The following is a 23,579-nucleotide window of genomic DNA, read 5'->3' as shown; positions in this document are numbered from 1 at the left end:
CAATGCAGTATCACTCAGCAATGAAATCTATGTCATCAGGCCCGTAGCAGCATAATGAGTAGATTCAGGTACGATGATTCTAACTGAAATAAGTCACACAGAAAAAGAAACATCATAAGATATCACTAATACACGGAATGTAAACTTGGCTACACAGGAACTGAATTCCAAAACAGAACAGGTTCTCAAATTTAGAAAACCAACTTATGCTTGCTTAAGGGGAAAGGTGAGTTGGGGTGCTGCATAAAACCAGAGATTGAAATGAGCACAGATAAAGTTCCTTAAGCCAAATATGGAATAGACAAGAGCTACTCCTTGCTCAACGAAATGGACTCAACACCGCATATCAAACGCCTAAGAATGTACCTGACTAGTAAGTATCTTAAAACCTATGGATTGCTATGTCTCCGAAAGAGAATCAAGCATGTGTACAGGGGCATAAACGCAGCAGTGATAGGATTGGAGAGGTTTGGTGAGCAAATGAAGACCCTTTGAAGTCATATTGCATGGTACCCATTCCACGGGTTTCAACTACCCAGGTTTTAGGTATTCTTCCTTCAGCTAAAACATGCATGTGGAACCCAGAGTATGATCAACCATGTGATCGGGAGACGTGTTCAAATATATCTCAGTTTTCCTCCCCTGGTACTCGGGTGCAACATTCCAGACGCTTTACTAACACTCTCCCCACTTGGAGAGTCAGTCCCTTTAACCTCCTGTTTGGCCCAGTTTGCAATTTCTGCGGAAGATGAACAGGAATAGCGAGAACCAATGAGAGGCTAGCTGGAGGTGTCTGGACGGGCAAATTTAACTCTCATTTCCCAACAGGAAGAGGATATAACCAAAGGCTCAGCGTGCCGTACCGGAACCAGATTAGGGCCTGAAGCCATCCTGTGGTGTTGCGGCCAGGTCACAAGAAAGCGAGTTGAAGAAAGGAGCTCAGGGACACTGTAATTCACAAACCTGCAGAGTTATAAGTGACAGCTATCGTCCAAAAATAGACTGAAGTAAGGCTGCCAAGAGGACTTGAAAGGGGGGCAGAATTGCAGGAAACCGATTTCAGGAGGTAGACTGGAATTGCATTGAAAGCATAGGAAAAGAGGCAGAACGTCCACAATGATGCACTTGGCCAAAAAGGGCGTATGCGTTTTTTCCTGAATATATTCAGGAAAAAACGCATACGCCCTTTTTGGCCAACCAAGCAAGCTTGCAAAGGAAATCTGCACTACAATGAAGTCTCACTTCCCCCCGGTCAAAAGGGCCATCTGAAAAAAGTGTAAAATCCAGAAAAGCAGGACAGGCCATGGAGAACTGGGAGCCTTGTTATGCTGATGGGCGGGATGTAAATTGCCAACAGACACTCGGGAGAAGTGTATGGTGTTTCCTGAAACATCTAAAAAACAAAGCAACAGAACCTAGGGCACTTCCACTTATGGTCCTATAGCTTAGGGAAATTAAAATCAAAAAGACACAGCCACCCCAAAGTTTGGAACGGCTCCGTTTACAAGAACCTCGTTTACAGTACAAGTTCAACATCGCAGAAAGTGAAAAATGGAGAAAGAAGTTGTGGTATTTACTTACAAAGCAATATCACTCAGCAATGAAATCTGTGTCATCAGGCCCTTAGCAGCACAATGAGTGGATTCAGGTATGATGATTCTAACTGAAATAAGTCACACAGAAAAAGAAACATCATAAGATATCAGTAATACACGGAATGTAAACTTGGCTACACAGGAACTGAATTACAGAACAGAACAGGGTCTCAAATTTAGAAAACCAACTTATTCTTGCTTAAGTGTAAAGGTGAGTTGGGGTGCTGCATAAAACCAGAGATTGAAATGAGCACAGATAAAGTTCCTTAAGCCAAATATGGAATAGACAAGAGCTACTTCTTGCTCAACGAAATGGACTTAACACCCCATATTAAACGCCTAAGAATGTACCTGACTAGTAAGTATCTTAAAATCTATGGATTGCTATGTCTCCGAAAGAGAATCAAGCATGTGTACAGGGGCATAAACGCAGCAGTGATAGGATTGGAGAGGTTCGGTGAGCAAATGAAGACCCTTTGAAGTCATATTGCATGGTACCCATTCCACGGGTTTCAACTACCCAGGTTTAAGGTATTCTTCCTTCAGCGAAAACATGCATGTGGAACCCAGAGTATGATCAACCATGTGAACGGGAGACGTGTTCAAATATGTCTCAGTTTTCCTCCCCTGGTACTCGGGTGCAACATTCCAGACGCTTTACTAACACTCTCCCCACTTGGAGAGTCAGTCCCTTTAACCTCTTGTTTGGCCCAGTTTGCAATTTCTGCGGAAGATGAACAGGAATAGCGAGAACCAATGAGAGGCTAGCTGGAGGTGTCTGGACGGGCAAATTTAACTCTCATTTCCCACCAGGAAGAGGAATTAACCAAAGGCTCAGCGTGCCGTACCGGAGCCAGATTAGGGCCTGAAGCCATCCTGCGGTGTTGCGGCCAGGTCACAAGAAAGCGAGTTGAAGAAAGGAGCTCAGGGACACTGTAATTCACAAACCTGCAGAGTTATAAATGACAGCTATCGTCCAAAAATAGACTGAAGTAAGGCTGCCAAGAGGACTTGAAAGCGGGGCAGAATTGCAGGAAACCGATTTCAGGAGGTAGACTGGAATTGCATTGAAAGCATGGGAAAAGAGGCAGAACGTCCACAATGATGCACTTGGCCAAAAAGAGCGTATGCGTTTTTTCCTGAATATATTCAGGAAAAAACGCATACGCTCTTTTTGGCCAACCAAGCAAGCTTGCAAAGGAAATCTGCACTACAATGAAGTCTCACTTCCCCCCAGTCAAAAGGGCCATCTGAAAAAAGTGTAAAATCCAGAAAGGCAGGACAGGCCATGGAGAACAGGGAGCCTTGTTATGCTGATGGGCGGGATGTAAACTGCCAACAACCACTCGGGAGAAGTGTATGGTGTTTCCTGAAACATCTAAAAAACAAAGCAACAGAACCTAGGGCACTTCCACTTATGGTCCTATAGCTTAGGGAAATTAAAATCAAAAAGACACAGCCACCCCAAAGTTTGGAACGGCTCTGTTTACAAGAACCTCGTTTACAGTACAAGTTCAACATCGCAGAAAGTGAAAAATGGATAAAGAAGTTGTGGTATTTACTTACAAAGCAATATCACTCAGCAATGAAATCTGTGTCATCAGGCCCTTAGCAGCACAATGAGTGGATTCAGGTATGATGATTCTAACTGAAGTAAGTCACACAGAAAAAGAAACATCATAAGATATCAGTAATACACGGAATGTAAACTTGGCTACACAGGAACTGAATTACAGAACAGAACAGGGTCTCAAATTTAGAAAACCAACTTATGCTTGCTTAAGGGGAAAGGTGAGTTGGGGTGCTGCATAAAACCAGAGATTGAAATGAGCACAGATAAAGTTCCTTAAGTCAAATATGGAATAGACAAGAGCTACTCCTTGCTCAACGAAATGGACTCAACACCGCATATTAAACGCCTAAGAATGTACCTGACTAGTAAGTATCTTAAAACCTATGGATTGCTATGTCTCCGAAAGAGAATCAAGCATGTGTACAGGGGCATAAACGCAGCAGTGATAGGATTGGAGAGGTTCGGTGAGCAAATGAAGACCCTTTGAAGTCATATTGCATGGTACCCATTACACGGGTCTTAACTCTCCAGGTTTAAGGTATTCTTCCTTCAGCTAAAACATGCATGTGGAACCCAAGTATGATCAACCATGTGATCGGGAGACGTGTTTAAATATGTCCCAGTTTTCCTCCCCTGGTACTCGGGTGCAACATTCCAGACGCTTTACTAACACTCTCCCCACTTGGAGAGTCAGTCCCTTTAACCTCCTGTTTGGCCCAGTTTGCAATTTCTGCGGAAGATGAACAGGAATAGCGAGAACCAATGAGAGGCTAGCTGGAGGTGTCTGGACGGGCAAATTTAACTCTCATTTCCCACCAGGAAGAGGAATTAACCAAAGGCTCAGCTTGCCGGGCCGGAACCAGATTAGGGCCTGAAGCCATCCTGCTGTGTTGCGGCCAGGTCACAAGAAAACGAGTTGAAGACAGGAGCTCAGGGGCACTGTAATTCACAAACCTGCAGAGTTATAAATGACAGCTATCGTCCAAAAATAGACTGAAGTAAGGCTGCCAAGAGGACTTGAAAGCGGGGCAGAATTGCAGGAAACCGATTTCAGGAGGTAGACTGGAATTGCATTGAAAGCATAGGAAAAGAGGCAGAACGTCCACAATGATGCACTTGGCCAAAAAGGGCGTATGCGTTTTTTCCTGAATATATTCAGGAAAAAAGGCATACGCCCTTTTTGGCCAACCAAGCAAGCTTGCAAAGGAAATCTGCACTACAATGAAGTCTCACTTCCCCCCAGTCAAAAGGGCCATCTGAAAAAAGTGTAAAATCCAGAAAGGCAGGACAGGCCATGGAGAACTGGGAGCCTTGTTATGCTGATGGGCGGGATGTAAATTGCCAACAACCACTCGGGAGAAGTGTATGGTGTTTCCTGAAACATCTAAAAAACAAAACAACAAAACCTAGGGCACTTCCACTTATGGTCCTATAGCTTAGGGAAATTAAAATCAAAAAGACACAGCCACCCCAAAGTTTGGAACGGCTCTGTTTACAAGAACCTCGTTTACAGTACAAGTTCAACATCGCAGAAAGTGAAAAATGGATAAAGAAGTTGTGGTATTTACTTACAAAGCAATATCACTCAGCAATGAAATCTGTGTCATCAGGCCCTTAGCAGCACAATGAGTGGATTCAGGTATGATGATTCTAACTGAAGTAAGTCACACAGAAAAAGAAACATCATAAGATATCAGTAATACACGGAATGTAAACTTGGCTACACAGGAACTGAATTACAGAACAGAACAGGGTCTCAAATTTAGAAAACCAACTTATGCTTGCTTAAGGGGAAAGGTGAGTTGGGGTGCTGCATAAAAGCAGAGATTGAAATGAGCACAGATAAAGTTCCTTAAGTCTAATATGGAATAGACAAGAGCTACTCCTTGCTCAACGAAATGGACTCAACACCACATATTAAACGCCTAAGAATGTACCTGACTAGTAAGTATCTTAAAACCTATGGATTGCTATGTCTCCGAAAGAGAATCAAGCATGTGTACAGGGGCATAAACGCAGCAGTGATAGGATTGGAGAGGTTCGGTGAGCAAATGAAGACCCTTTGAAGTCATATTGCATGGTACCCATTACACGGGTCTTAACTCTCCAGGTTTAAGGTATTCTTCCTTCAGCTAAAACATGCATGTGGAACCCAAGTATGATCAACCATGTGAACGGGAGACGTGTTCAAATATGTCTCAGTTTTCCTCCCCTGGTACTCGGGTGCAACATTCCAGACGCTTTACTAACACTCTCCCCACTTGGAGAGTCAGCGCCTTTAACCTCCTGTTTGGCCCAGTTAGCAATTTCTGCGGAAGATGAACAGAAATAGCGAGAACCAATGAGAGACTAGCTGGAGGTGTCTGGACGGGCAAATTTAACTCTCATTTCCCACCAGGAAGAGGAAATAACCAAAGGCTCAGCGTGCCATCCCGGAACCAGATTAGGGCCTGAAGCCATCTTGCGGTGTTGCGGCCAGGTCACAAGAAAGCGAGTTGAAGAAAGGAGCTCAGGGGCACTGTAATTCACAAACCTGCAGAGTTATAAATGACAGCTATCGTCCAAAAATAGACTGAAGTAAGGCTGCCAAGAGGACTTGAAAGCGGGGCAGAATTGCAGGAAACCGATTTCAGGAGGTAGACTGGAATTGCATTGAAAGCATAGGAAAAGAGGCAGAACGTCCACAATGATGCACTTGGCCAAAAAGGGCGTATGCGTTTTTTCCTGAATATATTCAGGAAAAAACGCATACGCCCTTTTTGGTCAACCAAGCAAGCTTGGAAAGGAAATCTGCACTACAATGAAGTCTCACTTCCCCCCGGTCAAAAGGGCCATCTGAAAAAAGTGTAAAATCCAGAAAGGCAGGACAGGCCATGGAGAACTGGGAGCCTTGTTATGCTGATGGGCGGGATGTAAATTGCCAACTGACACTCAGGAGAAGTGTATGGTGTTTCCTGAAACATCTAAAAAACAAAGCAACAGAGCCTAGGGCACTGCCACTTATGGTCCTATAGCTTAGGGAAATTAAAATCAAAAAGACACAGCCACCCCAAAGTTTGGGACGCCTCTGTTTACAAGAACCTCGTTTACAGTACAAGTTCAACATCGCAGAAAGTGAAAAATGGATAAAGAACTTGTGGTACTTACGTACAATGCAGTATCACTCAGCAATGAAATCTATGTCATCAGGCCCGTAGCAGCATAATGAGTGGATTCAGGTACGATGATTCTAACTGAAATAAGTCACACAGAAAAAGAAACATCATAAGATATCACTAATACACGGAATGTAAACTTGGCTACACAGGAACTGCATTCCAAAACAGAACAGGGTCTCAAATTTAGAAAACCAACTTATGCTTGCTTAAGGGGAAAGGTGAGTTGGGGTGCTGCATAAAACCAGAGATTGAAATGAGCACAGATAAAGTTCCTTAAGCCAAATATGGAATAGACAAGAGCTACTCCTTGCTCAACGAAATGGACTCAAAACCCCATATTAAACCCCTAAGAATGTACCTGACTAGTAAGTATCTTAAAACCTATGGATTGCTATGTCTCCAAAAGAGAATCAAGCGTGTGTACAGGGGAATAAACGCAGCAGTGATAGGATTGGAGAGGTTCGGTGATCAAATGAAGACCCTTTGAAGTCATATTGCATGGTACCCATTACACGGGTCTCAACTCTCCAGGTTTAAGGTATTCTTCCTTCAGCTAAAACATGCATGTGGAACCCAGAGTATGATCAACCATGTGAACGGGAGACGTGTTCAAATATGTCTCAGTTTTCCTCCCCTGGTACTCGGGTGCAACATTCCAGACGCTTTACTAACACTCTCCCCACTTGGAGAGTCAGTCCCTTTAACCTCCTGTTTGGCCCAGTTTGCAATTTCTGCGGAAGATGAACAGGAATAGCGAGAACCAATGAGAGGCTAGCTGGAGGTGTCTGGACGGGCAAATTTAACTCTCATTTCCCACCAGGAAGAGGAATTAACCAAAGGCTCAGCATGCCGGGCCGGAACCAGATTAGGGCCTGAAGCCATCCTGCGGTGTTGCGGCCAGGTCACAAGAAAACGAGTTGAAGACAGGAGCTCAGGGGCACTGTAATTCACAAACCTGCAGAGTTATAAATGACAGCTATCGTCCAAAAATAGACTGAAGTAAGGCTGCCAAGAGGACTTGAAAGCGGGGCAGAATTGCAGGAAACCGATTTCAGGAGGTAGACTGGAATTGCATTGAAAGCATAGGAAAAGAGGCAGAACGTCCACAATGATGCACTTGGCCAAAAAGGGCGTATGCGTTTTTTCCTGAATATATTCAGGAAAAAACGCATACGCCCTTTTTGGCCAACCAAGCAAGCTTGCAAAGGAAATCTGCACTACAATGAAGTCTCACTTCCCCCCGGTCAAAAGGGCCATCTGAAAAAAGTGTAAAATCCAGAAAGGCAGGACAGGCCATGGAGAACTGGGAGCCTTGTTATGCTGATGGGCGGGATGTAAATTGCCAACTGACACTCAGGAGAAGTGTATGGTGTTTCCTGAAACATCTAAAAAACAAAGCAACAGAGCCTAGGGCACTGCCACTTATGGTCCTATAGCTTAGGGAAATTAAAATCAAAAAGACACAGCCACCCCAAAGTTTGGGACGCCTCTGTTTACAAGAACCTCGTTTACAGTACAAGTTCAACATCGCAGAAAGTGAAAAATGGATAAAGAACTTGTGGTACTTACGTACAATGCAGTATCACTCAGCAATGAAATCTATGTCATCAGGCCCGTAGCAGCATAATGAGTGGATTCAGGTACGATGATTCTAACTGAAATAAGTCACACAGAAAAAGAAACATCATAAGATATCACTAATACACGGAATGTAAACTTGGCTACACAGGAACTGCATTCCAAAACAGAACAGGGTCTCAAATTTAGAAAACCAACTTATGCTTGCTTAAGGGGAAAGGTGAGTTGGGGTGCTGCATAAAACCAGAGATTGAAATGAGCACAGATAAAGTTCCTTAAGCCAAATATGGAATAGACAAGAGCTACTCCTTGCTCAACGAAATGGACTCAAAACCCCATATTAAACCCCTAAGAATGTACCTGACTAGTAAGTATCTTAAAACCTATGGATTGCTATGTCTCCAAAAGAGAATCAAGCGTGTGTACAGGGGAATAAACGCAGCAGTGATAGGATTGGAGAGGTTCGGTGATCAAATGAAGACCCTTTGAAGTCATATTGCATGGTACCCATTACACGGGTCTCAACTCTCCAGGTTTAAGGTATTCTTCCTTCAGCTAAAACATGCATGTGGAACCCAGAGTATGATCAACCATGTGAACGGGAGACGTGTTCAAATATGTCTCAGTTTTCCTCCCCTGGTACTCGGGTGCAACATTCCAGACGCTTTACTAACACTCTCCCCACTTGGAGAGTCAGTCCCTTTAACCTCCTGTTTGGCCCAGTTTGCAATTTCTGCGGAAGATGAACAGGAATAGCGAGAACCAATGAGAGGCTAGCTGCAGGTGTCTGGACGGGCAAATTTAACTCTCATTTCCCACCAGGAAGAGGAATTAACCAAAGGCTCAGCATGCCGGGCCGGAACCAGATTAGGGCCTGAAGCCATCCTGCGGTGTTGCGGCCAGGTCACAAGAAAACGAGTTGAAGACAGGAGCTCAGGGGCACTGTAATTCACAAACCTGCAGAGTTATAAATGACAGCTATCGTCCAAAAATAGACTGAAGTAAGGCTGCCAAGAGGACTTGAAAGCGGGGCAGAATTGCAGGAAACCGATTTCAGGAGGTAGACTGGAATTGCATTGAAAGCATAGGAAAAGAGGCAGAACGTCCACAATGATGCACTTGGCCTAAAAGGGCGTATGCGTTTTTTCCTGAATATATTCAGGAAAAAACGCATACGCCCTTTTTGGCCAACCAAGCAAGCTTGCAAAGGAAATCTGCACTACAATGAAGTCTCACTTCCCTCTGGTCAAAAGGGCCATCTGAAAAAAGTGTAAAATCCAGAAAGGCAACAGGCCATTGAGAACTGGGAGCCTTGTTATGCTGATGGGCGGGATGTAAATTGCCAACAGACACTTGGGAGAAGTGTATGGTGTTTCCTGAAACATCTAAAAAACAAAGCAACAGAGCCTAGGGCACTTCCACTTATGGTCCTATAGCATAGGGAAATTAAAATCAAAAAGACACAGCCACCCCAAAGTTTGGAACGGCTCTGTTTACAAGAACCTCGTTTACAGTACAAGTTCAACATCGCAGAAAGTGAAAAATGGATAAAGAAGTTGTGGTATTCACTTACAAAGCAATATCACTCAGCAATGAAATCTATGTCATCAGGCCCTTAGCAGCACAATGAGTGGATTCAGGTATGATGATTCTAACTGAAATAAGTCACACAGAATAAGAAACATCATAAGATATCAGTAATACACGGAATGTAAACTTGGCTACACAGGAACTGAATTACAGAACAGAACAGGGTCTCAAATTTAGAAAACCAACTTATGCTTGCTTAAGGGTAAAGGTGAGTTGGGGTGCTGCATAAAAGCAGAGATTGAAATGAGCACAGATAAAGTTCCTTAGGCCAAATATGGAATAGACAAGAGCTACTCCTTGCTCAACGAAATGGACTCAACACCGCATATTAAACGCCTAAGAATGTACCTGACTAGTAAGTATCGTAAACCTATGGATTGCTATGTCTCCGAAAGAGAATCAAGCATGTGTACAGGGGCATAAACGCAGCAGTGATAGGATTGGAGAGGTTCGGTGAGCAAATGAAGACCCTTTGAAGTCATATTGCATGGTACCCATTACACGGGTCTCAACTCTCCAGGTTTAAGGTATTCTTCCTTCAGCTAAAACATGCATGTGGAACCCAAGTATGATCAACCATGTGAACGGGAGACGTGTTCAAATATGTCTCAGTTTTCCTCCCCTGGTACTCGGGTGCAACATTCCAGACGCTTTACTAACACTCTCCCCACTTGGAGAGTCAGCGCCTTTAACCTCCTGTTTGGCCCAGTTTGCAATTTCTGCGGAAGATGAACAGGAATAGCGAGAACCAATGAGAGGCTAGCTGGAGGTGTCTGGACGGGCAAATTTAACTCTCATTTCCCACCAGGAAGAGGAAATAACCAAAAGCTCAGCGTGCTGTACCGGAACCAGATTAGGGCCTGAAGCCATCCTGCGGTGTTGCGGCCAGCTCAAAAGAAAGCGAGTTGAAGAAAGGAGCTCAGGGGCACTGCAATTCACAAACCTGCAGAGTTATAAATGAGAGCTATCGTCCAAAAATAGACTGAAGTAAGGCTGCCAAGAGGACTTGAAAGTGGGGCAGAATTGCAGGAAACCGATTTCAGGAGGTAGACTGGAATTGCATTGAAAGCATAGGAAAAGAGGCAGAACGTCCACAATGATGCACTTGGCCAAAAAGGGCGTATGCGTTTTTTCCTGAATATATTCAGGAAAAAACGCATACGCCCTTTTTGGCCAACCAAGCAAGCTTGCAAAGGAAATCTGCACTACAATGAAGTCTCACTTCCCCTCGGTCAAAAGGGCCATCTGAAAAAAGTGTAAAATCCAGAAAGGCAACAGGCCATTGAGAACTGGGAGCCTTGTTATGCTGATGGGCGGGATGTAAATTGCCAACAGACACTTGGGAGAAGTGTATGGTGTTTCCTGAAACATCTAAAAAACAAAGCAACAGAGCCTAGGGCACTTCCACTTATGGTCCTATAGCTTAGGGAAATTAAAATCAAAGAGACACAGCCACCCCAAAGTTTGGAATGGCTCTGTTTACAAGAACCTCGTTTACAGTACAAGTTCAACATCACGGAAAGTGAAAAATGGATAAAGAACTTGTGGTACTTATGTACAATGCAGTATCACTCAGCAATGAAATCTATGTCATCAGGCCCGTAGCAGCATAATGAGTAGATTCAGGTACGATGATTCTAACTGAAATAAGTCACACAGAAAAAGAAACATCATAAGATATCACTAATACACGGAATGTAAACTTGGCTACACAGGAACTGAATTCCAAAACAGAACAGGTTCTCAAATTTAGAAAACCAACTTATGCTTGCTTAAGGGGAAAGGTGAGTTGGGTTGCTGCATAAAACCAGAGATTGAAATGAGCACAGATAAAGTTCCTTAAGCCAAATATGGAATAGACAAGAGCTACTCCTTGCTCAACGAAATGGACTCAACACCGCATATTAAACGCCTAAGAATGTACCTGACTAGTAAGTATCTTAAAACCTATGGATTGCTATGTCTCCGAAAGAGAATCAAGCATGTGTACAGGGGCATAAAAGCAGCAGTGATAGAATTGGAGAGGTTCGGTGAGCAAATGAAGACCCTTTGAAGTCATATTGCATGGTACCCATTCCACGGGTTTCAACTACCCAGGTTTAAGGTATTCTTCCTTCAGCTAAAACATGCATGTGGAACCTAGAGTATGATCAACCATGTGATCGGGAGACGTGTTCAAATATGTCTCAGTTTTCCTCCCCTGGTACTCGGGTGCAACATTCCAGACGCTTTACTAACACTCTCCCCACTTGGAGAGTCAGTCCCTTTAACCTCCTGTTTGGCCCAGTTTGCAATTTCTGCGGAAGATGAACAGGAATAGCGAGAACCAATGAGAGGCTAGCTGGAGGTGTCTGGACGGGCAAATTTAACTCTCATTTCCCACCAGGAAGAGGAATTAACCAAAGGCTCAGCATGCCGGGCCGGAACCAGATTAGGGCCTGAAGCCATCCTGCGGTGTTGCGGCCAGGTCACAAGAAAACGAGTTGAAGACAGGAGCTCAGGGGCACTGTAATTCACAAACCTGCAGAGTTATAAATGACAGCTATCGTCCAAAAATAGACTGAAGTAAGGCTGCCAAGAGGACTTGAAAGCGGGGCAGAATTGCAGGAAACCTATTTCAGGAGGTAGACTGGAATTGCATTGAAAGCATAGGAAAAGAGGCAGAACGTCCACAATGATGCACTTGGCCAAAAAGGGCGTATGCGTTTTTTCCTGAATATATTCAGGAAAAAACGCATACGCCCTTTTTGGCCAACCAAGCAAGCTTGCAAAGGAAATCTGCACTACAATGAAGTCTCACTTCCCTCTGGTCAAAAGGGCCATCTGAAAAAAGTGTAAAATCCAGAAAGGCAACAGGCCATTGAGAACTGGGAGCCTTGTTATGCTGATGGGCGGGATGTAAATTGCCAACAGACACTTGGGAGAAGTGTATGGTGTTTCCTGAAACATCTAAAAAACAAAGCAACAGAGCCTAGGGCACTTCCACTTATGGTCCTATAGCTTAGGGAAATTAAAATCAAAAAGACACAGCCACCCCAAAGTTTGGAACGGCTCTGTTTACAAGAACCTCGTTTACAGTACAAGTTCAACATCGCAGAAAGTGAAAAATGGATAAAGAAGTTGTGGTATTCACTTACAAAGCAATATCACTCAGCAATGAAATCTATGTCATCAGGCCCTTAGCAGCACAATGAGTGGATTCAGGTATGATGATTCTAACTGAAATAAGTCACACAGAAAAAGAAACATCATAAGATATCAGTAATACACGGAATGTAAACTTGGCTACACAGGAACTGAATTACAGAACAGAACAGGGTCTCAAATTTAGAAAACCAACTTATGCTTGCTTAAGGGTAAAGGTGAGTTGGGGTGCTGCATAAAACCAGAGATTGAAATGAGCACAGATAAAGTTCCTTAAGCCAAATATGGAATAGACAAGAGCTACTCCTTGCTCAACAAAATGGACTCAACACCGCATATTAAACGCCTAAGAATGTACCTGACTAGTAAGTATCGTAAAACCTATGGATTGCTATGTCTCCGAAAGAGAATCAAGCATGTGTACAGGGGCATAAACGCAGCAGTGATAGGATTGGAGAGGTTCGGTGAGCAAATGAAGACCCTTTGAAGTCATATTGCATGGTACCCATTACACGGGTCTCAACTCTCCAGGTTTAAGGTATTCTTCCTTCAGCTAAAACATGCATGTGGATCCCAAGTATGATCAACCATGTGAACGGGAGACGTGTTCAAATATTTCTCAGTTTTCCTCCCCTGGTACTCGGGTGCAACATTTCAGACACTTTACTAACACTCTCCCCACTTGGAGAGTCAGCGCCTTTAACCTCCTGTTTGGCCCAGTTTGCAATTTCTGCGGAAGATGAACAGGAATAGCGAGAACCAATGAGAGGCTAGCTGGAGGTGTCTGGATGGGCAAATTTAACTCTCATTTCCCACCAGGAAGAGGAAATAACCAAAGGCTCAGCGTGCTGTACCGGAACCAGATTAGGGCCTGAAGCCATCCTGCGGTGTCGTTGCCAGCTCAAAAGAAAGCGAGTTGAAGAAAGGAGCTCAGGGGCACTGCAATTCACAAACCTGCAGAGTTATAAATGACAGCTATCGTCCAAAAATAGACTGAAGTAAGGCTGCCAAGAGGACTTGAAAGCGGGGCAGAATTGCAGGAAACCGATTTCAGGAGGTAGACTGGAATTGCATTGAAAGCATAGGAAAAGAGGCAGAACGTCCACAATGATGCACTTGGCCAAAAAGGGCGTATGCGTTTTTTCCTGAATATATTCAGGAAAAAACGCATACGCCCTTTTTGGCCAACCAAGCAAGCTTGCAAAGGAAATCTGCACTACAATGAAGTCACTTCCCCCTGGTCAAAAGGGTCATCTGAAAAAAGTGTAAAATCCAGAAAGGCAGGACAGGCCATGGAGAACTGGGAGCCTTGTTATGCTGATGGGCGGGATGTAAATTGCCAACAACCACTCGGGAGAAGTGTATTGTGTTTCCTGAAACATCTAAAAAACATAGCAACAGAACCTAGGGCACTTCCACTTATGGTCCTATAGCTTAGGGAAATTAAAATCAAAAAGACACAGCCACCCCAATGTTTGGAACGGCTCTGTTTACAAGAACCTCGTTTACAGTACAAGTTCAACATCGCAGAAAGTGAAAAATGGATAAAGAAGTTGTGGTATTTACTTACAAAGCAATATCACTCAGCAATGAAATCTGTGTCATCAGGCCCTTAGCAGCACAATGAGTGGATTCAGGTATGATGATTCTAACTGAAGTAAGTCACACAGAAAAAGAAACATCATAAGATATCAGTAATACACGGAATGTAAACTTGGCTACACAGGAACTGAATTACAGAACAGAACAGGGTCTCAAATTTAGAAAACCAACTTATGCTTGCTTAAGGGTAAAGGTGAGTTGGGGTGCTGCATAAAACCAGAGATTGAAATGAGCACAGATAAAGTTCCTTAAGCCAAATATGGAATAGACAAGAGCTACTCCTTGCTCAACGAAATGGACTCAACACCCCATATTAAACGCCTAAGAATGTACCTGACTAGTAAGTATCTTAAAACCTATGGATTCCTATGTCTCCGAAAGAGAATCAAGCATGTGTACAGGGGCATAAACGCAGCAGTGATAGGATTGGAGAGGTTCGGTGAGCAAATGATGACCCTTTGAAGTCATATTGCATGGTACCCATTACACGGGTCTTAACTCTCCAGGTTTAAGGTATTCTTCCTTCAGCTAAAACATGCATGTGGAACCCAAGTATGATCAACCATGTGAACGGGAGACGTGTTCAAATATGTCTCAGTTTTCCTCCCCTGGTACTCGGGTGCAAAATTCCAGACGCTTTACTAACACTCTCCCCACTTGGAGAGTCAACGCCTTTAACCTCCTGTTTCGCCCAGTTTGCAATTTCTGTGGAAGATGAACAGAAATAGCGAGAACCAATGAGAGACTAGCTGGAGGTGTCTGGACGGGCAAATTTAACTCTCATTTCCCACCAGGAAGAGGAAATAACCAAAGGCTCAGCGTGCCGTCCCGGAACCAGATTAGGGCCTGAAGCCATCTTGCGGTGTTGCGGCCAGGTCACAAGAAAGCGAGTTGAAGAAAGGAGCTCAGGGGCACTGTAATTCACAAACCTGCAGAGTTATAAATGACAGCTATCGTCCAAAAATAGACTGAAGTAAGGCTGCCAAGAGGACTTGAAAGCGGGGCAGAATTGCAGGAAACCGATTTCAGGAGGTAGACTGGAATTGCATTGAAAGCATAGGAAAGAGGCAGAACGTCCACAATGATGCACTTGGCCAAAAAGGGCGTATGCGTTTTTTCCTGAATATATTCAGGAAAAAACGCATACGCCCTTTTTGGCCAACCAAGCAAGCTTGCAAAGGAAATCTGCACTACAATGAAGTCTCACTTCCCCCCGGTCAAAAGGGCCATCTGAAAAAAGTGTAAAATCCAGAAAGGCAGGACAGGCCATGGAGAACTGGGAGCCTTGTTATGCTGATGGGCGGGATGTAAATTGCCAACAGACACTCGGGAGAAGTGTATGGTGTTTCCTGAAACATCTAAAAAACAAAGCAACAGAGCCTAGGGCACTGCCACTTACGGTCCTATAGCTTAGGGAAATTAAAATCAAAAAGACACAGCCACCCCAAAGTTTGGGACGCCTCTGTTTACAAGAACCTCGTTTACAGTACAAGTTCAACATCGCAGAAAGTGAAAAATGGATAAAGAACTTGTGGTACTTACGTACAATGCAGTATCACTCAGCAATGAAATCTATGTCATCAGGCCCGTAGCAGCATAATGAGTGGATTCAGGTACGATGATTCTAACTGAAATAAGTCACACAGAAAAAGAAACATCATAAGATATCAGTAATACACGGAATGTAAACTTGGCTACACAGGAACTGAATTACAGAACAGAACAGGGTCTCAAATTTAGAAAACCAACTTATGCTTGCTTAAGGGTAAAGGTGAGTTGGGGTGCTGCATAAAACCAGAGATTGAAATGAGCACAGATAAAGTTCCTTAAGCCAAATATGGAATAGACAAGAGCTACTCCTTGCTCAACGAAATGGACTCAAAACCCCATATTAAACCCCTAAGAATGTACCTGACTAGTAAGTGTCTTAAAACCTATGGATTGCTATGTCTCCGAAAGAGAATCAAGCATGTGTACAGGGGCATAAACGCAGCAGTGATAGGATTGGAGAGGTTCGGTGATCAAATGAAGACCCTTTGAAGTCATATTGCATGGTACCCATTACACGGGTCTCAACTCTCCAGGTTTAAGGTATTCTTCCTTCAGCTAAAACATGCATGTGGAACCCAGAGTATGATCAACCATGTGAACGGGAGACGTGTTCAAATATGTCTCAGTTTTCCTCCCCTGGTACTCGGGTGCAACATTCCAGACGCTTTACTAACACTCTCCCGACTTGGAGAGTCAGTCCCTTTAACCTCCTGTTTGGCCCAGTTTGCAATTTCTGCGGAAGATGAACAGGAATAGCGAGAACCAATGAGAGGCTAGCTGGAGGTGTCTGGACGGGCAAATTTAACTCTCATTTCCCGCCAGGAAGAGGAATTAACCAAAGGCTCAGCATGCCGGGCCGGAACCAGATTAGGGCCTGAAGCCATCCTGCGGTGTTGCGGCCAGGTCACAAGAAAGCAAGTTGAAGAAAGGAGCTCAGGGGCACTGTAATTCACAAACCTGCAGAGTTATAAATGACAGCTATCGTCCAAAAATAGACTGAAGTAAGGCTGCCAAGAGGACTTGAAAGCGGGGCAGAATTGCAGGAAACCGATTTCAGGAGGTAGACTGGAATTGCATTGAAAGCATAGGAAAAGAGGCAGAACGTCCACAATGATGCACTTGGCCAAAAAGGGCGTATGCGTTTTTTCCTGAATATATTCAGGAAAAAACGCATACGCCCTTTTTGGCCAACCAAGCAAGCTTGCAAAGGAAATCTGCACTACAATGAAGTCTCACTTCCCCCCGGTCAAAAGGGCCATCTGAAAAAAGTGTAAAATCCAGAAAGGCAACAGGCCATTGAGAACTGGGAGCCTTGTTATGCTGAGGGGCGGGATGTAAATTGCCAACAACCACTCGGGAGAAGTGTATGGTGTTTCCTGAAACATCTAAAAAACAAAGCAACAGAACCTAGGGCACTTCCACTTATGGTCCTATAGCTTAGGGAAATTAAAATCAAAAAGACACAGCCACCCCAAAGTTTGGAACGGCTCTGTTTACAAGAACCTCGTTTACAGTACAAGTTCAACATCGCAGAAAGTGAAAAATGGATAAAGAAGTTTTGGTATTTACTTACAAAGCAATATCACTCAGCAATGAAATCTGTGTCATCAGGCCCTTAGCAGCACAATGAGCGGATTCAGGTATGATGATTCTAACTGAAATAAGTCACACAGAAAAAGAAACATCATAAGATATCAGTAATACACGGAATGTAAACTTGGCTACACAGGAACTTAATTACAGAACAGAACAGGGTCTCAAATTTAGAAAACAAACTTATGCTTGCTTAAGGGGAAAGGTGAGTTGGGGTGCTGCATAAAACCAGAGATTGAAATGAGGACAGATAAAGTTCCTTAAGCCAAATATGGAATAGACAAGAGCTACTCCTTGCTCAACGAAATGGACTCAACACCGCATATTAAACGCCTAAGAATGTACCTGACTAGTAAGTATCTTAAAACCTATAGATTGCTATGTCTCCGAAAGAGAATCAAGCATGTGTACAGGGGCATAAATGCAGCAGTGATAGGATTGGAGAGGTTCGGTGAACAAATGAAGACCCTTTGAAGTCATATTGCATGGTACCCATTCCATGGGTTTCAACTACCCAGGTTTAAGGTATTCTTCCTTCAGCTAAAACATGCATGTGGAACCTAGAGTATGATCAACCATGTGATTGGGAGACGTGTTCAAATATGTCTCAGTTTTCCTCCCCTGGTACTCGGGTGCAACATTCCAGACGCATTACTAACACTCTCGCCACTTGGAGAGTCAGTCCCTTTAACCTCCTGTTTGGCCCAGTTTGCAATTTCTGCGGAAGATGAACAGGAATAGCGAGAACCAATGAGAGACTAGCTGGAGGTGTCTGGACGGGCAAATTTAACTCTCATTTCCCACCAGGAAGAGGAATTAACCAAAGGCTCAGCGTGCCGTACCGGAACCAGATTAGGGCCTGAAGCCATCCTGCGGTGTTGCGGCCAGCTCAAAAGAAAGCGAGTTGAAGAAAGGAGCTCAGGGGCACTGTAATTCACAAACCTGCAGAGTTATAAATGACAGCTATCGTCCAAAAATAGACTGAAGTAAGGCTGCCAAGAGGACTTGAAAGTGGGGCAGAATTGCAGGAAACCGATTTCAGGATGTAGACTGGAATTGCATTGAAAGCATAGGAAAAGAGGCAGAACGTCCACAATGATGCACTTGGCCAAAAAGGGCGTATGCGTTTTTTCCTGAATATATTCAGGAAAAAACGCATACGCCCTTTTTGGCCAACCAAGCAAGCTTGCAATGGAAATCTGTACTGCAATGAAGTCTCACTTCCCCCCGGTCAAAAGGGCCATCTGAAAAAAGTGTAAAATCCAGAAAGGCAGGACAGGCCATGGAGAACTGGGAGCCTTGTTATGCTGATGGGCGGGATGTAAATTGCCAACAACCACTCGGGAGAAGTGTATGGTGTTTCCTGAAACATCTAAAAAACAAAGCAACAGAACCTAGGGCACTTCCACTTATGGTCCTATAGCTTAGGGAAATTAAAATCAAAAAGACACAGCCACCCCAAAGTTTGGAACGGCTCTGTTTACAAGAACCTCGTTTACAGTACAAGTTCAACATCGCAGAAAGTGAAAAATGGATAAAGAACTTGAGATACTTACGTACAATGCAGTATCACGCAGCAATGAAATCTATGTCATCAGGCCCGTAGCAGCATAATGAGTAGATTCAGGTACGATGATTCTAACTGAAATAAGTCACACAGAAAAAGAAACATCATAAGATATCAGTAATACACGGAATGTAAACTTGGCTACACAGGAACTGCATTCCAAAACAGAACAGGGTCTCAAATTTAGAAAACCAACTTATGCTTGCTTAAGAGGAATGGTGAGTTGGGTTGCTGCATAAATCCAGAGATTGAAATGAGCACAGATAAAGTTCCTTAAGCCAAATATGGAATAGACAAGAGCTACTCCTTGCTCAACGAAATGGACTCAAAACCGCATATTAAACGCCTAAGTAGGTACCTGACTAGTAAGTATCTTAAAACCTATGGATTGCTATGTCTCCGAAAGAGAATCAAGCATGTGTACAGGGGCATAAACGCAGCAGTGATAGGATTGGAGAGGTTCGGTGAGCAAATGAAGACCCTTTGAAGTCATATTGCATGGTACCCATTCCACGGGTTTCAACTACCCAGGTTTTAGGTATTCTTCCTTCACCTAAAACATGCATGTGGAACCCAGAGTATGATCAACCATGTGATCGGGAGACGTGTTCAAATATGTCTCAGTTTTCCTCCCCTGGTACTCGGGTGCAACATTCCAGACGCTTTACTAACACTCTCCCCACTTGGAGAGTCAGCGCCTTTAACCTCCTGTTTGGCCAAGTTTACAATTTCTGCGGAAGATGAACAGGAATAGCGAGAACCAATGAGAGGCTAGCTGGAGGTGTCTGGATGGGCAAATTTTACTCTCATTTCCCAACAGGAAGAGGAAATAACCAAAGGCTCAGCGTGCCGTACCGGAGCCAGATTAGGGCCTGAAGCCATCCTGTGGTGTTGCGGCCAGCTCACAAGAAAGCGAGTTGAAGAAAGGAGCTCAGGGGCACTGAAATTCACAAACCTGCAGAGCTATAAATGACAGCTATCGTCCAAAAATAGACTGAAGTAAGGCTGCCAAGAGGACTTGAAAGTGGGGCAGAATTGCAGGAAACCGATTTCAGGAGGTAGACTGGAATTGCATTGAAAGCATAGGAAAAGAGGCAGAACGTCCACAATGATGCACTTGGCCAAAAAGGGCGTATGCGTTTTTTCCTGAATATATTCAGGAAAAAACGCATACGCACTTTTTGGCCAACCAAGCAAGCTTGCAAAGGAAATCTGCACTGCAATGAAGTCTCACTTCCCCCCGGTCAAAAGGGCCATCTGAAAAAGTGTAAAATCCAGAAAGGCAGGACAGGCCATGGAGAACTGGGAGCCTTGTTATGCTGATGGGCGGGATGTAAATTGCCAACAACCACTCCGGAGAACTGTATGGTGTTTCCTGAAACATCTAAAAAACAAAGCAACAGAACCTAGGGCACTTCCACTTATGGTCCTATAGCTTAGGGAAATTAAAATCAAAAAGACAGAGCCACCCCAAAGTTTGGAACGGCTCTGTTTACAAGAACCTCGTTTACAGTACAAGTTCAACATCGCAGAAAGTGAAAAATGGATAAAGAAGTTGTGGTATTTACTTACAAAGCAATATCAATCAGCAATGAAATCTGTGTCATCAGGCCCTTAGCAGCACAATGAGTGGATTCAGGTATGATGATTCTAACTGAAATAAGTCACACAGAAAAAGAAACATCATAAGATATCAGTAATACACGGAATGTAAACTTGGCTACACAGGAACTGAATTACAGAACAGAACAGGGTCTCAAATTTAGAAAACAAACTTATGCTTGCTTAAGGGTAAAGGTGAGTTGGGGTGCTGCATAAAACCAGAGATTGAAATGAGCACAGATAAAGTTCCTTAAGTCAAATATGGAATAGACAAGAGCTACTCCTTGCTCAACGAAATGGACTCAACACCGCATATTAAACGCCTAAGAATGTACCTGACTAGTAAGTATCTTTAAACCTATAGATTGCTATGTCTCTGAAAGAGAATCAAGCATGTGTACAGGGGCATAAACGCAGCAGTGATAGGATTGGAGAGGTTCGGTGAGCAAATGAAGACCCTTTGAAGTCATATTGCATGGTACCATTCCACGGGTTTCAACTACCCAGGTTTTAGGTATTCTTCCTTCAGCTAAAACATGCATGTGGAACCCAGAGTATGATCAACCATGTGATCGGGAGACGTGTTCAAATATGTCTCAGTTTTCCTCCCCTGGTACTCGGGTGCAACATTCCAGACGCCTTACTAACACTCTCCCCACTTGGAGAGTCAGCGCCTTTAACCTCCTGTTTGGCCCAGTTTGCAATTTCTGCGGAAGATGAACAGGAATAGCGAGAACCAATGAGAGGCTAGCTGGAGGTGTCTGGACGGGCAAATTTAACTCTCATTTCCCACCAGGAGGAGGAAATAACCAAAGGCTCAGTGTGCCGTGCCAGAACCAGATTAGGGCCTGAAGCCATCCTGCGGTGTTGCGGCCAGGTCACAAGAAAGCAAGTTGAAGAAAGGAGCTCAGGGGCCCTGTAATTCACAAACCTGCAGAGTTATAAATGACAGCTATCGTCCAAAAATAGACTGAAGTAAGGCTGCCAAGAGGAGTTGAAAGCGGGCAGAATTGCAGGAAACCGATTTCAGGAGGTAGACTGAAATTGCATTGAAAGCATAGGAAAAGAGGCAGAACGTCCACAATGATGCACTTGGCCAAAAAGGGCGTATGCGTTTTTTCCTGAATATATTCAGGAAAAAACGCATACGCCCTTTTTGGCCAACCAAGCAAGCTTGCAAAGGAAATCTGCACTGCAATGAAGTCTCACTTCCCCCCGGTCAAAAGGGCCATCTGAAAAAAGTGTAAAATCCAGAAAGGCAGGACAGGCCATGGAGAACTGGGAGCCTTGTTATGCTGATGGGTGGGATGTAAATTGCCAACAGACACTCGGGAGAAGTGTATGGTGTTTCCTGAAACATCTAAAAAACAAAGCAACAGAGCCTAGGGCACTGCCACTTATGGTCCTATAGCTTAGGGAAATTAAAATCAAAAAGACACAGCCACCCCAAAGTTTGGAACGGCTCTGTTTACAAGAACCTCGTTTACAGTACAAGTTCAACATCGCAGAAAGTGAAAAATGGATAAAGAAGTTGTGGTATTCACTTACAAAGCAATATCACTCAGCAATGAAATCTATGTCATCAGGCCCTTAGCATCACAATGAGTGGATTCAGGTATGATGATTCTAACTGAAATAAGTCACACAGAAAAAGAAACATCATAAGATATCAGTAATACACGGAATGTAAACTTGGCTACACAGGAACTGAATTACACAACAGAACAGGGTCTCAAATTTAGAAAACCAACTTATGCTTGCTTAAGGGTAAAGGTGAGTTGGGGTGCTGCATAAAACCATAGATTGAAATGAGCACAGATAAAGTTCCTTAAGTCAAATATGGAATAGACAAGAGCTACTCCTTGCTCAAGGAAAGGGACTCAACACCGCATATTAAACGCCTAAGAATGTACCTGACTAGTAAGTATCGTAAAACCTATAGATTGCTATGTCTCCGAAAGAGAATCAAGCATGTGTACAGTGGCATAAACGCAGCAGTGATAGGATTGGAGAGGTTCGGTGAGCAAATGAAGACCCTTTGAAGTCATATTGCATGGTACCCATTACACGGGTCTCAACTCTCCAGGTTTAAGGTATTCTTCCTTCAGCTAAAACATGCATGTGGAACCCAAGTATGATCAACCATGTGAATGGGAGACGTGTTCAAATATGTCTCAGTTTTCGTACCCTGGTACTCGGGTGCAACATTCCGGACGCTTTACTAACACTCTCCCCACTTGGAGAGTCAGCGCCTTTAACCTCCTGTTTGGCCCGGTTTGCAATTTCTGCGGAAGATGAACAGGAATAGCGAGAACCAATGAGAGGCTAGCTGGAGGTGTCTGGACGGGCAAATTTAACTCTCATTTCCCACCAGGAAGAGGAAATAACCAAAGGCTCAGCGTGCCGTACCGGAACCAGATTAGGGCCTGAAGCCATCCTGCGGTGTGGCGGCCAGCTCAAAAGAAAGCGAGTTGAAGAAAGGAGCTCAGGGGCACTGTAATTCACAAACCTGCAGAGTTATAAATGACAGCTATCGTCCAAAAATAGACTGAATTAAGGCTGCCAAGAGGACTTGAAAGCGGGGCAGAATTGCAGGAAACCGATTTCAGGAGGTAGACTGGAATTGCATTGAAAGCATAGGAAAAGAGGCAGAACGTCCACAATGATGCACTTGGCCAAAAAGGGCGTATGCGTTTTTTCCTGAATATATTCAGGAAAAAACGCATACGCCCTTTTTGGCCAACCAAGCAAGCTTGCAAAGGAAATCTGCACTACAATGAAGTCTCACTTCCCCCCGGTCAAAAGGGCCATCTGAAAAAAGTGTAAAATCCAGAAAGGCAGAACAGGCCATGGAGAACTGGGAGCCTTGTTATGCTGATGGGCGGGATGTAAATTGCCAACAACCACTCGGGAGAAGTGTATGGTGTTTCCTGAAACATCTAAAAAACAAAGCAACAGAACCTAGGGCACTTCCACTTATGGTCCTATAGCTTAGGGAAATTAAAATCAAAAAGACACAGCCACCC

General features: G+C 43.9%; 1 long non-coding RNA gene across 1 annotated transcript in view; it reads right to left on the bottom strand.

Annotated features, from left to right (window-relative positions):
* LOC307181483 overlaps positions 1-915 on the bottom strand; it is a 575,226-nt gene extending 574,311 nt beyond the window's left edge. Inside the window, exon 1 of the long non-coding RNA XR_013826874.1 lies at positions 864-915. This is a non-coding gene — a long non-coding RNA (uncharacterized lncRNA). The remainder of the gene's footprint in view (positions 1-863) is intronic.
* Positions 916-23,579: the final 22,664 nt, after the last annotated feature.

Source organism: Stenella coeruleoalba (genome assembly GCF_951394435.1).
Source record: "Stenella coeruleoalba genome assembly, contig: scaffold_163, whole genome shotgun sequence".
Taxonomy (NCBI): domain Eukaryota; kingdom Metazoa; phylum Chordata; class Mammalia; order Artiodactyla; family Delphinidae; genus Stenella; species Stenella coeruleoalba.
This window is presented reverse-complemented; position numbering and strand designations above follow the sequence as displayed.